This window comes from Lycium barbarum, chromosome 11, assembly GCF_019175385.1.
Source record: "Lycium barbarum isolate Lr01 chromosome 11, ASM1917538v2, whole genome shotgun sequence".
NCBI lineage: Eukaryota > Viridiplantae > Streptophyta > Magnoliopsida > Solanales > Solanaceae > Lycium > Lycium barbarum.
In genome coordinates, this window is record NC_083347.1 from 23,045,410 (window position 1) to 23,061,361 (window position 15,952).

General features: G+C 39.5%; 1 pseudogene; it reads right to left on the reverse strand.

Annotated features, from left to right (window-relative positions):
- Positions 1–230: 230 nt before the first annotated feature.
- Positions 231–15,131, reverse strand: LOC132617805 (eukaryotic translation initiation factor 5B-like; annotated as a pseudogene).
- Between the last annotated feature and the right edge of the window lie 821 nt (positions 15,132–15,952).

Consider the following 15,952-nt stretch of genomic DNA (forward strand, 5'->3'; position numbering starts at 1 on the left):
GATGCCAGAGTGCTTCATTTCTGGCTTTCCAGATTTAGTAAACTGCTGCAGTTAAAATAGCCAGGACAAAAAGATCTACTAATTTTTCCTTTGATGGTTCTGCCCATACGCTTCCATAATCTAAAAAAAATCAAAGCTGCTCCTCCAAATTAAACTAGTGTGAACTCAGATGTACAAGTGAACTTAGAGCAGTAAAATGAACAGTATAGCTACTTGCAAAAAAGCTTTGAGAAGAAGTCTCATTGTATCTTGAACAAGTCCTTCATTATCTTTACTAGCTTCCAATCTTCAATGGACAAGTCTTTCGGTAAAGTTTTATAGACAGCATCGGAAAGTTAGCCCGAACAAAAGGGAGCAACAATCGAGTGAAAGGGAGTTTAATTCACAGTGAAACGAAGTAACTTTACGTACCCAGAAGTTGGTCTTGAGAATGTCAATAGATCTTCTTGAGATTTTGCTAACAAGCTCATCTTCGATTTCAAAATGCCTGCCAAACATCTTCTGTTGCTCCTCAGTGTTAGATCCAACTATCTGCAATTTAAGGCCAGATCATATGCATAAACATTTGATCAATTGCTGGCGCAACTGATATGACTCTGGCAACTAACAGAAACTACCAGTATCTCAATTCTTACCACATTCTTTACGCCCATAAATATTAGCCAACATGTGGCTTCATACCTTAATAGACACATTCTGGCCTTTCCTGGCAGAGTCAACAGGCTTATCGTTGTTCTTTATGGATGCAATTCGACCAATATCTAGGAGACTGTTGAATGCAAATTGGAGTTCCGACCTATTCACATTAAGTTAACCACAATGAGGACTAGAACATTAAGAAGCATCCACATTCTAAGAATGAAGATTGATAAGAAAAATAGCATTTGAGCACACTTTAACAAAGAAAAAAACAAATACAGATGTGACCGAACCTTATGCATATTATTAGGAAAATGCAAACTCTCGACTGCTATAACTTGTTAAGTGCTAATTTAATCAAGGTCCCAGGCTACCTCTTCGGAAGAAATGCAGAGAAACCGTTATGAATATAAGCATGCAAGATCCCTTTCCCAACCCAATGGAAGTATAAATTGCTTATTCTTTGTTCATATTGACCTACTGATATAACCACATTTCATGGACAAGCTAATATTTTTCTATTAAGATATTCAGAGATTCTCTGATTTGTTTCTTTTTTTGTGCGTGTTTGATGAACGAGAGTCCTGAACCATATAAAGCAGCAATAGTTAATACCTTGGCAATGCCGTCCAGAACTTCAACTCCTAAAACAATTGGATCCTTCTTGTTGAAAACACAATTAGGTATGATCTTGAGCACACAGGGGAAGACTACTTCTTCAGCGACTTCCTTCTTTTTTTCTTCCTTGAGATTGCTAATATAGGCCTTAAACTGGTAGAACAGGTGATAAATAATATCAGCCGTAAAATTTTTGACACCAACTTCATCTGCAAGTTCCCGAGCTTCTTGTGTTACTCTCACATCAAAGGCCAAGATTGTTGCATACTCTTTCTTCTTCTCAAGCATGACACTAGCTTCCATGACATCCATTTTGTGCACAAGGCCTATGCCAATTCCACTGACAGGTATGCTTACTTCAGGGGTCTTCAAAAATTCAAGTAAAGCTTCTAATGATCCGAGCGTAGAAGCTTGAACATAAATGCCCTCCCCACATTTATCGATCCTGCTCATCACCGACCTCATATCTTCCATATCTACTTCTTTGATGTCCACCACGTCATCATGGGGCCCCACAACATATAAACTAGTCCCAGCAATCGCATGCTCAAGCCCCTGCACAAGAATGCGAGTAGGATTTAGGTTGAGTTTCATAGGCTTCTTCATTGTTCGATTATTATTAAGGAATTCGAATTACTACACTGTTGCATGTGTTAACTTTAACCAACTCCTTTCGTTGCCAATTGATTGTGTGCAACAATTCTCTGATTGTTGTCACATACAGTATTTTCGTATTAATTGCAACCCCTAGAATTATAATATGAATGTTCTTCTGCTATTGCGAGCGCTATCACCTCCTCAGATTATCCGAGGTGAAAAATGTCATTTTTTCTGTTTTAAAAAAGAAAGAAACTTAGGCTCCAAAATACAATATCATCTAATCCTAATTTCGTAAACAACAGCAATTTCAAATTACAGGCATCATTTTTATGCAAAAAATTATCTTTTAACATGCTTGCCTCTGTACCAACTTTCTACCCCAATATACATTCCAAGCTATAAATGTGACAAAAATAAGCATACCTTAAAACAGAAAGAAGTATTAATCTTTATCCCTTGTGCAGCCTTGATTTCTTTATGATGCTCATATGACCCCTGAATAAGAAAATTACCAGGAAATAAAATCCTTCATAAGTCATATGGAAATTAAACATCAAGCAGATGACTTCGTTCTTGAGAGGTTTTTAGTGTTCCATGCACTACAAAGTTAAAGGTGCTGAAAAATATATTAAGACATAGCAAAGATCAACCTACACAAAAAACGTACAGACTTATATCCCAAGCTCTGAAAGTTTAAATAGAATAAATGGATACTGGATCGAGCATCTCTAACTTGAGACAAACCATCTGTAATATAGTCAACTTTCTACTTTTGATTTGCCACATTTAGCTGAATCGTTGTAAATTTGGCACCAAGAAGATCTTGAGACACCAAGTCCAAATATTACTAGCATGAACTCTAAACCAGTGTACCAAATGACGAAACAAGTCATGATGGAAATTTCTATTGTTTAAACATCTTCAAACAATTTTTCACAAGTAAAGCACAACAATTGCGCCAGCAATACTATTTCGGAGGAACACATAGGGTCAAGCAAAAAGGAAAAAAAAGATTCAATTGTAGTATAAAAGGAAGGAGCCGATTCTCTTCATAAAAAAATAGGGTCCTGAATTTTCTATTAACCCCCATCTCCCAACTGTTAGGATTTGAATCCCAAATCCGACCTTTGTAAGCAGGTTCCGAGGAAAGATTGGAGGGTCACAGCTGGACCACTTAAATACCAACCTCCTTAAACAGAACCTACTTACGCCGTGATGTAAGCGAAAAATAAATAGCACACACAGATTTATAGTGGTCCACCCTCAATGTGAGAGCTACGTCCACGTTACTGCTGCAGATCTTATTAAAGAAGAAATATTACAAGTGTTTACAACACTCAACCTCACAACCCCAATCTCAATTTCACTCAAGAATTTTTTTACTAAAAAAAAATTCTCTCAAAAAACCTTCTCTTACTTAGGTCTTTCACTAAGAGTATTTCTCTTAGATTTTTCTCTCTTTGGGATGTGTTGTCTTCTTCAAGTTTTGGTGTGTCTAGCAAATGAGAAAGCTTCCCTATTTATAGGGATGAGATGAACCTATTGATGTCATTAGTGACTCAAGCAAGCACTTGACAATTTGCCAAATACAAAGAATATGTTTTCTTCCTCAAAACAAGGGAGATGTTTTCTTCCTTAAAATGAGGGAGATGTTTTCTTCCTCAAAATAAGGGGATGGACCCAACAAATCTCCCACTTGAAGGCTAATTTTAATTTGTCTTCACACTTTGATCGATGCAGCAGCTCTTTCCTAGTTTCATACTTCGTGCAGGCCAACTGAAGCTGAACATAACTTTAGTTTGTCTATCGTCACTGCCTTTGTCAGCATGTCTGCTGGATTTTGACTCTCTGCGATCTTCTCAAGCACTAACGCTCCATCTTCCAAAGCTGATATAATGAAATGGTACCGGAGTTGTATGTGCTTCGTTCGAGCATAGTAGACCGGGTTCTTTTCCAAATGAATGGCACTTTGGCTATCACAATATAGCACACTTCCCTCATGGTCCTGATCCAATTCCCGCAGAAAAGATTGTAGCCACATCATTTCCTTTGTGGCCTCCGTCACAACAACGTACTCAGCCTCACAACTAGAGAGAGCTACTATCTTTTGCAACTTGGAAACCCAAGAGATTGCAGTACCTCCGAAGGTGTAAACATAGCTGGATGTGCTCTTTCTGCTATCAACATCACCACCGTTGTCAGCATCAACATACCCTTGCAATCCTGTTTCTGATTTTCGGAAATACAGAGCTGAACTCGAGCTGCCTTTCAGATATCTGAATATCCACTTCACAGCCTCCCAGTGTTGCTTTCCCGGATTGCTCATAAATCGGCTGACAACTCCCACTGCATGTGCAATGTCTGGCCTTGTACATATCATTGCATACATAAGACTACCGATTGCAGATGCATAAGGTATCTTGTCCATCTGCTTCTTCTCATCTTCGGTTGTCGACGACTGATCCTTTGACAACTGAAAGTGTCCAGCCAAGGGAGTGCTGACTGGCTTGGCATCATGCATGTTGAACCTTTTGATAACTTTCTTTACATATTCTTCTTGTGAGAGTTTGATGCCCTCCTTGCTTCGGTCGATTCTCATCCCAAGGATTTGTTTTGCAGCTCCCAAATCCTTCATTGCAAACTCTTCCGATAATCCTTTTTTCAACCGATCAATCTCCTGTAGGTTTGCTCCTACGATTAGCATGTCGTCGACATTGAGTAGCAGTATCATGTACGAGTCTTCAAATTTCTTGAAGTAACAACAGTGCTATGCCTCGCACCTTGAAAAATCAGCTTTCTTCATAAAGTTGTCAAACTTTAAATACCACTGTCTTGGAGCCTATTTTAGTCCGTACAGACTCTTTTGAAGTTTGCACACCAGATTCTCCTTTCCTTTGACTTTGAATCCCTCCGGCTGTCGCATGTAGATTTCCTCGTCTAGATCACCATGAAGAAATGCAGTTTTCACGTCCATCGGTTGCAAATGTAGATTTTCCTTTGCTACCAGTCCAAGAACAGTTCTGATAGTCACTATCTTGACTACGGGAGAGAAGATCTCCGTATAGTCGATGCCTTCTTTCTGTTGAAATCCCTTTGCAACCAGCCTTGCTTTATAACACCTGCTTCCATTGGGTTCTTCCTTTATCCAATAAACCCATTTGTTTTGCAATGCCCTCTTATCCTTTGGCTGTAGATTTTCCTTTGCTACCAGTCCAAGAACAGTTCTGATAGTCACTATCTTGACTACGGGAGAGAAGATCTCCGTATAGTCGATGCCTTCTTTCTGTTGAAATCCCTTTGCAACCAGTCTTGCTTTATAACGCTTGCTTCCATTGGGTTCTTCCTTTATCCAATAAACCCATTTGTTTTGCAATGCCCTCTTATCCTTTGGCAACTCGGCTAACTCCCATGTATGATTTGCCGATAGTGAATCCATCTCATCTTTCATTGCCAGCTCCCACTTGGTCGATTCATCGACTTGCATTGCTTCTTCATAACATTCCGGCTCCCCTCTATCAGTGAGTAGAATGTAGTTGAGGGATGGAGAGTACCTGTGAATCGGCTTCCTGGTCCTGGATGATTTACGCAGTTCTGTGATTGGCGTCTGTTTATTTGTTTCAGAATCAGCACTTTCATCAGCACCTTCTCGGATTGTTTGTTCCTCTGCCTCGGCTGTACCTGGCTGCGGCTCAGGTGTCGGGAAGTCCCTCAAATTGACTATTTCCGATTCCTTGTCCTGACATTCTGAATTTTTTTGCAACTTGTCTTTGTACAGTACCTCTTCGTTGAAGACAACATTCCTGCTTCGGATGATCTTCCGATTTTGTTCATCCCAAAATCGGTAACCAAGTTCGGTGTCACCATAGCCAATAAAGTAACACTTCTTTGATTTTGGATCAAGCTTGCTTCTAGCCGTATCATCATTATGAACATATGATAAGAAGCCGAACACTTTCAGAAATGAAAGATTTACCTTCTTGCCACTCCAGACTTCTTCTGGAATTCTGAAATCCAAGGGAACTGACGGTCCTCGGTTAATTAAGAAGGCCGAGGTATTGACTGCATCTGCCTAGAATGTCTTGGGCAGTCCAGAGTGTAATCTCATACTCCGAGCACGCTCGTTCAACGTTCAGTTCATTCTTTCGGCTATTCCATTTTGTTGCGGCGTTCCAGGAATAGTCTTCATCATCTTGATCCCATTATCGGCACAGTACCGTTTGAAATCACCATCGGTGTATTCTCCGCCATTGTCGGACCTCAAACACTTCAACTTGAGGTTTGTTTCATTCTCGACCATGGCTTTCCATCTTTTGAATACACTAAACACATCGGATTTATTTTTCATAAAGTAAACCCATACCTTCCTGGTTGAATCATCAATGAAGGTCACGTAGTAGTGTGATCCTCCAAGAGAGGGGACAGTGGTAGGTCCCCACACGTCTGTGTGCACCAATTCCAACTTCTCGACCTTCAACTCCCTGTCTGCATTTGAGAAGCTTACTCGTTTTTGTTTTCCGAGAATGCAACTCTCACACGTATGAAGGTCCAACGTCTTCAGCTCCGGAATTAAGCCATTTGTCACCAACAGCTTCATCCCCTTTCTGGTTGATATGCCCTAGCCGACAATGCCACAAATCTGTCTTCTTTGTGTTGTCAACCACAGCAACAGTATCACGACAGCTAGTCGTCATGTAGAGAGTGTCAATTTTCTTTCCTCGGCCAACTACCATAGCACCTTTCGCTACCTTCCAAGACCCATTATCAAAGTTGAGATCATATCCCTCATCATCAAGCTGACCTACTGAGATCAGGTTTCGCATCAGCTTTGGAACATGTCTAACTTTTGTAATCTTCCATGAGGATCCATTTGACATCTTCAAATTAATGTCTCCCGTGCCAACAACGTCTAGCGGCTCTCCATCGGCTAAATAAACTTTGCCGAGATTCCCAGCCACGTAGTTTGTCATTATATCATGATGTGGGGTGGTATGAAAGGATGCTCCTGAGTCAAGCACCCAAGAGTCTATCGGGCTGTCAACCGATAGCAACAACACATCGCCAATGTCTTTCGTAGCAGCGTTGATTCCAGCCCCCTTGTTGTCCTCCTTCTTTGGCGCCTTGTAGCTCTTCTTGAGGTGACCTGGTTTTCCACAGTTCCAACACTCAAGTGTTCGTCCTGGTCTGGATTGACCCCTGCCATTCCTTGACTTCAATCTGCCCCTATTTCGGTTGTAGTTTCTGTCATAATTTCTGCTTCTGTTTTCAACATTAAAAGCAGAACTCGTCGATGCCTCTCCAGAATCTGTCCTGCGCACCTCCTCAACAAGGATACGATCCCTAACATCGTTGAACTTTAGTTTGTCACTGCCGACAGAATTACTAACCGCTGCTCTCGTTGGCTCCCAGCTATTTGGTAGGGATGCCAACAAAATTAGAGCTTGCACTTCATCATCGAAATCAATTTTTACCGATGACAATTGATTTACAATGGTATTGAATTCATTTACGTGTGTAGCAACATGAGCATTTTCCATCATCTTTAGATGAAATAGTTTCTTCATGAGAAATACCTTATTATTTGCCGAAGGTTTCTCATACATGTCAAACAATACCTTCATCATATCTGTGGTGGTCTTCTCTTTTGCCACGTTGTGAGCAACGTTCTTCGACAGCGTCAGCCGAATGACTCCCAGAACTTGTCTGTCGAGGAGATCCCAATCTGCTTGCTTCATCTCCTCTGGTTTCGGACTCAGAGGTTCATGAAGCTTTCTGCCATATAAATAATCTTCAATTTGCATTCTCCAGAATGCAAAATCCATACCATCGAATTTACCGATGCCGTGCGTCGTACCATCTTCGCCTCCCATCGTTTCTAAATCACAACACAACTTGTTGCTCTAATACCAGTTGTTAGGATTTGAATCCCAAATCCGACCTTTGTAAGCAGGTTCCCAGGAAAGATTGGAGGGTCACAGCTGGACCACTTAAATACCAACCTCCTTAGACAGAACCTACTTACGCCGTGATGTAAGCGAAGAATAAATAGCACACACAGATTTATAGTGGTTCACCCTCAATGTGAGAGCTACGTCCACGTTGCTGCTGCAGATCTTATTAAAGAAGAAATATTACAAGTGTTTACAACACTCAACCTCACAACCCCAATCTCAATTTCACTCAAGAATTTTTTTACTAAAAAAAAAATTCTCTCAAAAAACCTTCTCTTATTTAGGCCTTTCACTAAGAGTATTTCTCTTAGATTTTCTCTCTTTGGGATGTGTTGTCTTCTTCAATTTTTGGTGTGTCTAGCAAATGAGAAAGCTTCCCTATTTATAGGGATGAAATGAACCTATTGATGTCATTAGTGACTCAAGCAAGCACTTGACAATTTGCCAAATACAAAGAATATATTTTCTTCCTCAAAACAAGGGAGATGTTTTCTTCCTTAAAATGAGGGAGATGTTTTCTTCCTCAAAATAAGGGGATGGACCCAACACCAACTGACTCGAACACATAGGGTCAAGCAAAAAGAAAAAAAAAAGATTCAATTGCAGTTTAAAAAGAAGGACCCGACTCTCTTCATAAAAAAATAGCATCCCGGATTTTCTATTAACCACCGTCCCCCAAATGACCCCCTCCAGTTTCCCACTCTTTCCTTTGATAGTTCAAACATGACAAACAGCTAGGTCATATATTGACTGTCAAATTATATAAGGAGTTGAACTGAGGCTAAAGCATATCTCAAATAAAAAAGAAACCAATTGAAAATGCATAAAGAACCACATAGTTTCTGTTAGAATAGGAATAGGATTGTATATAGTGTCCTACGTGGAAAAAGATTATAATGTAGTGTCTATAAATAGGGCTCAGTGTAATAGTGTAGAATACACAATTTCAATAACATTTTTCTTCTTTATTTCTCACAGTTTCCTACCTTTACTCGAAGTTCCTTCATTGGGTCAGGCGTCAATAGCGCTCGGATTGAGGTGACAATAGGGCCCTACAAAAAAAAATAGAGAAAGAAGAAATTTTTTAACATCAAACATTCATATAATTACCCAAGGAATCTTACCACAACAGGGGCGGAGCCAGTAAGGGCCAAGGGGGTTCTTCCGGCGAAAAATTATACGGTATATACAAGGTGAAAATTACTTTTTATGTATATATAGTAGATATTGAAACCCCTTGGCTTCTTCATTTATCTGCTTCTTTATATTTTTGAACCCCCTTTGTTAAAATCCTTGCTCCGCCACTGGCACAACATAGAAATAATAGAAGCTTACCTGCATGCCACAAACTACTATTTGATCTCCTTCATGGAGCACACCATTGACCAATATCACATCAATGGTTGTTCCATGATCTTCAACAACCTTAATCTCCAAAACAGTACACTGCAGAAAAGTGACAACAATTAATCATAACATATTCATAGTCACATGTAAGTAAAATGATGATGGTATGTGAAATCATACTTAGACTTCATTGCTGTATGTAAGTCTCTCAACCACAGTCTTTGCTGTCCATTGGACCAGTAATAACAATAAGTCTGGAATCCCTTCACCACTGTCACATCGAGTCCAGAGTCATAAAACTAATTAGCTAAATTAAACAGTATCATAGGATTCCAAAGAATGTAACCGAGCAAAAGAAAAAATGGGGGAAAGTCTACAAACAGGCACCTGATTGCACTAGTTGGTACAATGCTAAAAGTATCCTTTCCCATATCTTTGTTTTTATAGTATATTTCTGTATTTATACCCTGTTCCTTGAACTCGGTTACAATCTGCAACAAATGATATAGTCTGGTTAAGATGATGCTGCACATAGAAAGGAAACATTGAATTGAGACAACAACTGTAATAAGTAACCTGAGTAAGCCTCTCATGAAAGTCAAACTGAACATCTTTGGACTGTTTCTTCATCGTCTTCACAATAGGTGCATTGCAGCACGCTTTCCATCCATAAAGCCTATCTACCTGCATTGAGTAACATAAAATATAAAATAAAAAGTATAAAGAAAATAATATAATCAAAATTCAAAATAAAACCATCAACCTCTAATAAACCTCATCTTGTTCAAAGCAACAATAAAGTTTGTATTCCTCATCTTTAGAAGATTAAGTGACTCGATTGTCTGCGGTTCTAACCCGTGCATAATGTCTACAACCAAAACTGCAATATCACATAAACCTGAACCTCGAGAACGCAGATTAGTGAAAGATTCAAGTCCAGGTGTGTCAATGACCAACAATCCAGGGACCTTTAGATTGGCATCTGCTTTCAGTTCCGTAGTTCCCTCGCGTATATTCTCAGCCGGAAAATAAGTTGCACCTATCTGTTGCGTGATCCCTCCAGCTTCACCTTCTTGAACATTAGTGCCTCGTATGCAGTCAAGAAGCTTGGTTTTACCAGTATCAACATGGCCCATGATACAGCAAATGGGAGACCGAAGATTGTATTGATCACTTTGGCCACCAGTTTCTTCTGAAACCCTAACTTCAGGGTCTCTCTTCTTACTTCCAGCATTCTCAGGGATAGTTGGAGCAGCTTTTTGAGTAGGAATTACAGACTTGGCAGCAGCCGGCATGTGAAAAATTAAAGTTAATTTTTTGGAAGAATAAATATCATAGATATTTAGAAGACTTTCTAGAAAGTTATAATGTAATATCTTTGATATATATTGTATTAGGAAATGTCTAGAAATTCTAGGCACTTAGATATTTATAGTTGAGGATAGAATTATCTAGATCCTTTTGTATCTAGAATAATATCAAGATATTCTAGAGTAGTGGTAGGAGATAAAAATGACTAGATTTTTCTAATAGATATATCTAGAAGTATTTCTAGAACCATCCCTACACAAGTATAAATAGGGTGGCCTTAGTCATTTGTAACCAACTCCAATTGTAAGCTAATACTACCAATACAAGCCAATTCAAGTAAACTTTTCCTTTCCATAGATTCCTCTTCTTTAGTTGAATCTTTTAATCTTAGTTAACGATCTTGGGCTAGCAGAAGGTCTTCCCGATTTACCTTTCTTCTGCTATATTTCTCTACATGGTATCCGAGCCATAGCCGCAGGTTGGTTTCTAGATTTTGTTTCAAGATCGGGTTAGTGGTAGATTTAACTGGTTTCTCTAAATGGATTTAAGCGGCCGTGTTAATGGACTGGGGATGGAGTTGTTGCATCAGTCCAATTACAAGGTATGGAAGACATGTATGAAGTCATACCTTGTGGGAGAGGATTTGTGGGATGTTGTTAATGGTAGTTCACCAAGTCCTATTGACGGACTAGAAAATAGCAGTGCATACAAGAAGTGGAAGCAGATTAATGCGAAGGCAGAATTCATCCTAAAGAGGTCCATCTCACATAACTTGTTTGATCATATTATAAGGTGCAAATCAGCTCATGAAATTTGGAGGACCCTTGATCGTTTGTTGAACAAGAAAGATGAAACCCGGCTTCAAATATTGGAGAATGAATTGGCGAACACCACTCAAGGTAATCTTTCAATTGCCGAATATTTCTTGAAGATTAAGAACTTATGTTCAGAGATCTCATTATTAAACCCCGATGAGGCTATCTCTGAAGCACGAATGAGAAGAATTATCATTCGTGGTTTGAAGTCAGAATATATTCCTTTTGTTACATCAATTCAAGGATGGGCTCAACAACCATCCTTAGAGGAGTTTGAGAATTTGTTGTCATCACATGAGCTACTAGCCAAACAGATGGCTGGTGTGTCGATCAAAGAAGGGGAAGGAAATGCTCTTGCAACTAACCGAAGGATTCTTAAAGTAAGGCAAAAGCAAAATGGCTCAAGAGAGACGGCATATTCTCAATTCCAAGAGGGTTCAAGCTCGCCAAGACAGAAGGAGGAGTCTTCTAATTATGGTAAGAAGTATATTAAATGTTACCGATGTGGTGAAGTAGGACACATAAAAAGATTTTGCCGAGCCAAAGAAAGCAACATGGCACAAACCGAGAAAGCTTCTGAAGAAGAAGAAAAAGAAGAAGACTGGGAAAGGTGCTTTATAGCTGAGACTCGAGCAGTAGACGCCCTGGCTTCCTTCAATTTCAAAAGAGACTGGATCATGGATTCAAGAGATAATACGGTCCATTACGTGGAGAAGGAAGGCATTGGTGTCATCAACAAAAAGCAAGCAGATTTCAAAGACATTCAAACTAGTGATGTGGTAGCTGCTGTTGAGGTAATCAACGAACCAGATGCTGAAACTGGTAATCAAGGTCTGGACGTGGAGGATGTTGAAGTAGATCCTAAGCATGAAGTTTCTGAAACTATATATGACAATGGTGACCATTCTGGAGAAAGCATTGAGGGAGTTGTAGTGGAAGTTGAAGTCTCTGATCAATCATCTGCCATATCATAGTCAATCACTAGCTCAGATCAAGTACTGGAAGCCGATGGAGAAGCCGACGGTCAAATAAAGTAAGAGGTTGACATTGAAGGCTCAATTTCATATGGAGACACAAATGGTATGATTTTTGGAAGCTCTGAAGGTGCCAAACAATTTATTGAGGAGCTGGAAAGGGAATCTAGTGGTGGATCCTATGCTGGTAATGAGGCTTTGAAGGAAATTTATGGTCAGATCGTCACCGACTCTGGTGCTTCTCCAGATAACACAATTGTGAAGGAGCTAAGATAAAGGGGGAGTCTGGAAACTCAAGAATGTGAAATTTAGCATGAAGATGATTCACGTGGTTTGCAAAGGCCAAAAAGAAATAGTGTCAAGTGGCCGTAACAGAGATGAGAATGTTATCAAGACATATTCATGTTTCTTTGGAGGCCCAATTATTAGCGGAAAATCATCATCATTTGAAGAAGGAAGAAGTGTTGAGAAAATATTGTTGAGATCTTCACCATGGCACGCTCAAAAGCTTCGTCTGGGTTCTTCCACGACAAGTTCAGGATAGCTTCCAAAAAATTACTTTAAAGGGGAGTGTGAAAAATTAAAGTTAATTTTTTGGAAGAATAAATATCATAGATATTTAGAAGAGTTTCTAGAAAGTTATAATGTAATATCTTTGATATATATTGTATTAGGAAGTGTCTAGAAATTCTAGACACTTAGATATTTATAGTTGAGGATAGAATTATCTAGATCCTTTTGTATCTAGAATAATATCAAGATATTCTAGAGTAGTGGTAGGAGATAAAGATGACTAGATTTTTCTAATGGATGTATCTAGAAGTATTTCTAGAACCATCCATACACAAATATAAATAGGGGTGGCCTTAGTCATTTGTAACCAACTCCAATTGTAAGATAATACTACCAATACAAGCTAATTCAAGTAAACTTTTCCTTTCCATAGATTCCTCTTCTTTAGTTGAACTTCTGATCTTAGTTAACGATCTTGGGCTAGCAGAAGGTATTCCCGATTTACCTTTTTTCTGCTATATTTCTCTGCACGGCAGTGGTAGGATAATCTCTTTCTTAACGATAGGTTGGGGATCTTAATCTATCTCTTCATGTTCAAAAGCACTCTTTCCAGGCAGATTAAGATTGGCATCATCCCAACTTTTCGCATCCCATTCCTCATCGTCAACTCCGTTTTCTTCAGCATCAGCTACTTCTGACCTCTCCTCTATAACTGAATCTGTATCCTCAACCTTCTCAGTTTCCATTGAATCAACCTCAGAGACAAACTCCTGCTGATTCTCTTGCACTTGTGTGCTTTCAACGGACTCTTCCTTGGCTTTGTCGTTAGCCTGAGCTTGTGGCTTTGACTTCTTTGTTTGGTAAATGGGCCGTTTGGTTGCCTCTTTTCTGCTCTCCTCAGCTGAGAGTGTCAAAGCCCCGTCCCTAGCGAGAAATTGCTTCTAATCTTCGAGCTTCTTCCTTTTGCTTTCCAGTAAGCAATTCCCTTACTGTCTCTTTTTCAAGAGCTTTTCCTTTTCCCTCTCCTTTTTCAAGCGCTTCTTCTCCTCCGCAAGTCTTTCTTGTTCTTCCAGGCGAAGGCGTTCTTCCTCTTCCTTCTTCTTCCTTTCTTCAGCTTCCTTCATTTTTTTAGGTCTCTCTTGCATCTCCCTAACCTGCTTCGACTGTTTTTTATCTACCAGTTTTCCTTTTGTATCATTCTTTGTTTCTTCCTGTTTTTCCTCCATCCTTGAGACAGATGCCGCAGCTGCCTTTTTCTCCTTTTCCGTCTCCTTCTTCTTATTTTTCTTCTTCTTCGAAGTAGACTCGACAGCTCCTTCCTCAACTGCTTCTTTTGACTCAGCGTGCACCTGCATTTTCACTACAGACAGAGAGGGAGCACAGGCTGTTGGCCGTTCACCAAGCTCTGCCAGAATTTTGTCAATTTCATCCTCATCTTCTTGAAGAGTATGCCCACTCTTTTTTTTCTTGGTTTTGTTCTTTGAAGCTTCCGACACATCTGTTGCCTGATTTTTGCCTCTATTATCATCAGCTTCTTCACGATTAACCCATACACTAGCTTGGTCTTGATCAACAACATCAGCTGAGTCATTTCCAACATCCGTATCCATTCTGCTGAATGCATTATTATTCTTTTTCGTAGATGACTTCTTTTTACCTAAAAAAATAATTTCTGGTATGTCATCTTCTTCCATTGCTTCTGCGTCTGCATCATTTTGTTCGTCAAGAAGATTAGCACTAAGAGAAATGCCATGAACTTTACGGATAAAGGAAATGGCTGGTTCTTCATCTTCCTTGGACAGCTGTCCAGCTTTCTTATCCTCATCATCAATAGTGTGAAACACAGATGTTGTAAACAAACTTGCACTGCTGTTCCCCCGCTTCAAATTCTTTACTTTTCCAGTAACGGAGGCAACACTTTCAACCTCTTGGCCACTATTCCTTGACAAACCTGGCCTGTCTTCATCATCATTGTTCTCTCCTAGTACTGCATAACTAGACGTAGTCGCTCCAACCTTTTTCCACTTTTTAGTAGTACCTTTTTTCTTTCCAAATGCCAGTCCTGGTGCTACTTCCTCTTCCTGAACCCTAGGCTCATCAGATATTTCAGTCTCGATAGAGTAATCATCATCGTCAATAACCACACTCTTCTCCTTTGACTTGTTTTGCTCGTCATCCTCCTCTCTCAGAACACTTTTGTCTTCGCCATCGTCATCTCGACCCCTGAACTTTTTGCCCTTCTTACCTTTCTTCTTACTACTCTCTGCTACTTTGTCATCCTGAACCATTGTCTCATTAGACGATTCCATCCCAACACCGTATTCGTCGTCGTCTATCACCGGATTCTTCTTCTTTGACTTTTCTCCACCACCCTGCTTGGAAGATTCAAGGCTCTCTTGTTCACGGTCTGTAGACTGCTTTCTCCCCATTGAATTTTGCTTCTGCTTTCTACTGATTGTACTAGTCCAAGAACAATTCAAGCGATATCAAACCTCCAAATCCCTGATTCCAAATTAAGAAAACAAAGTATAATTATATAAACAAATGAATCAATCTCGTTTATCAGGAGGCCAACTATATACTTATTTACTAACAATATGTAGCAAATTATAAATCCATTACCCAATGACACATTTATCAAGTCAATCAATTAATCAACTAAACCTCAACTCCAAACTAGCCAGGTCGCTATATAAGAGCAGCCAGCTTCACTAAGTATCCCACAAACACTCAGTGTTTTGGGAAGGGTCGTATCGCAGAGGATATTAAGTAGGCAATGGCTAACCAAAGCTGGATCCCGAGACAACTTTAATGTTACTCCAAGGCTCCCTTCTGGTGGGGGTCACTATATGAATCTTCTATATCCATTCAACCATTAGGGGGAAATTGTTTGTTTTTAACATCCATTATACTAAAATCAGGCAAGTTAGATAACTACTCCACAATATTACTGACCAATTAATCAATAAACTACGCTGCAATCCCACACTAGTTGGGGTTGCTATATGAATATCCAACAATACTGGGGCCAACTTAATTCCAAAACTAAGTAATTTATCTTACGATTTAAGTTATTTACACTAACGGTACAATGAATTTTTGGCACTAACACTGTAATTTAACCTGTAGTAGAAGTTGAAGGTCACTAACCATTTATTTTAGTTCTAGGTTACCGATCAACTCTATT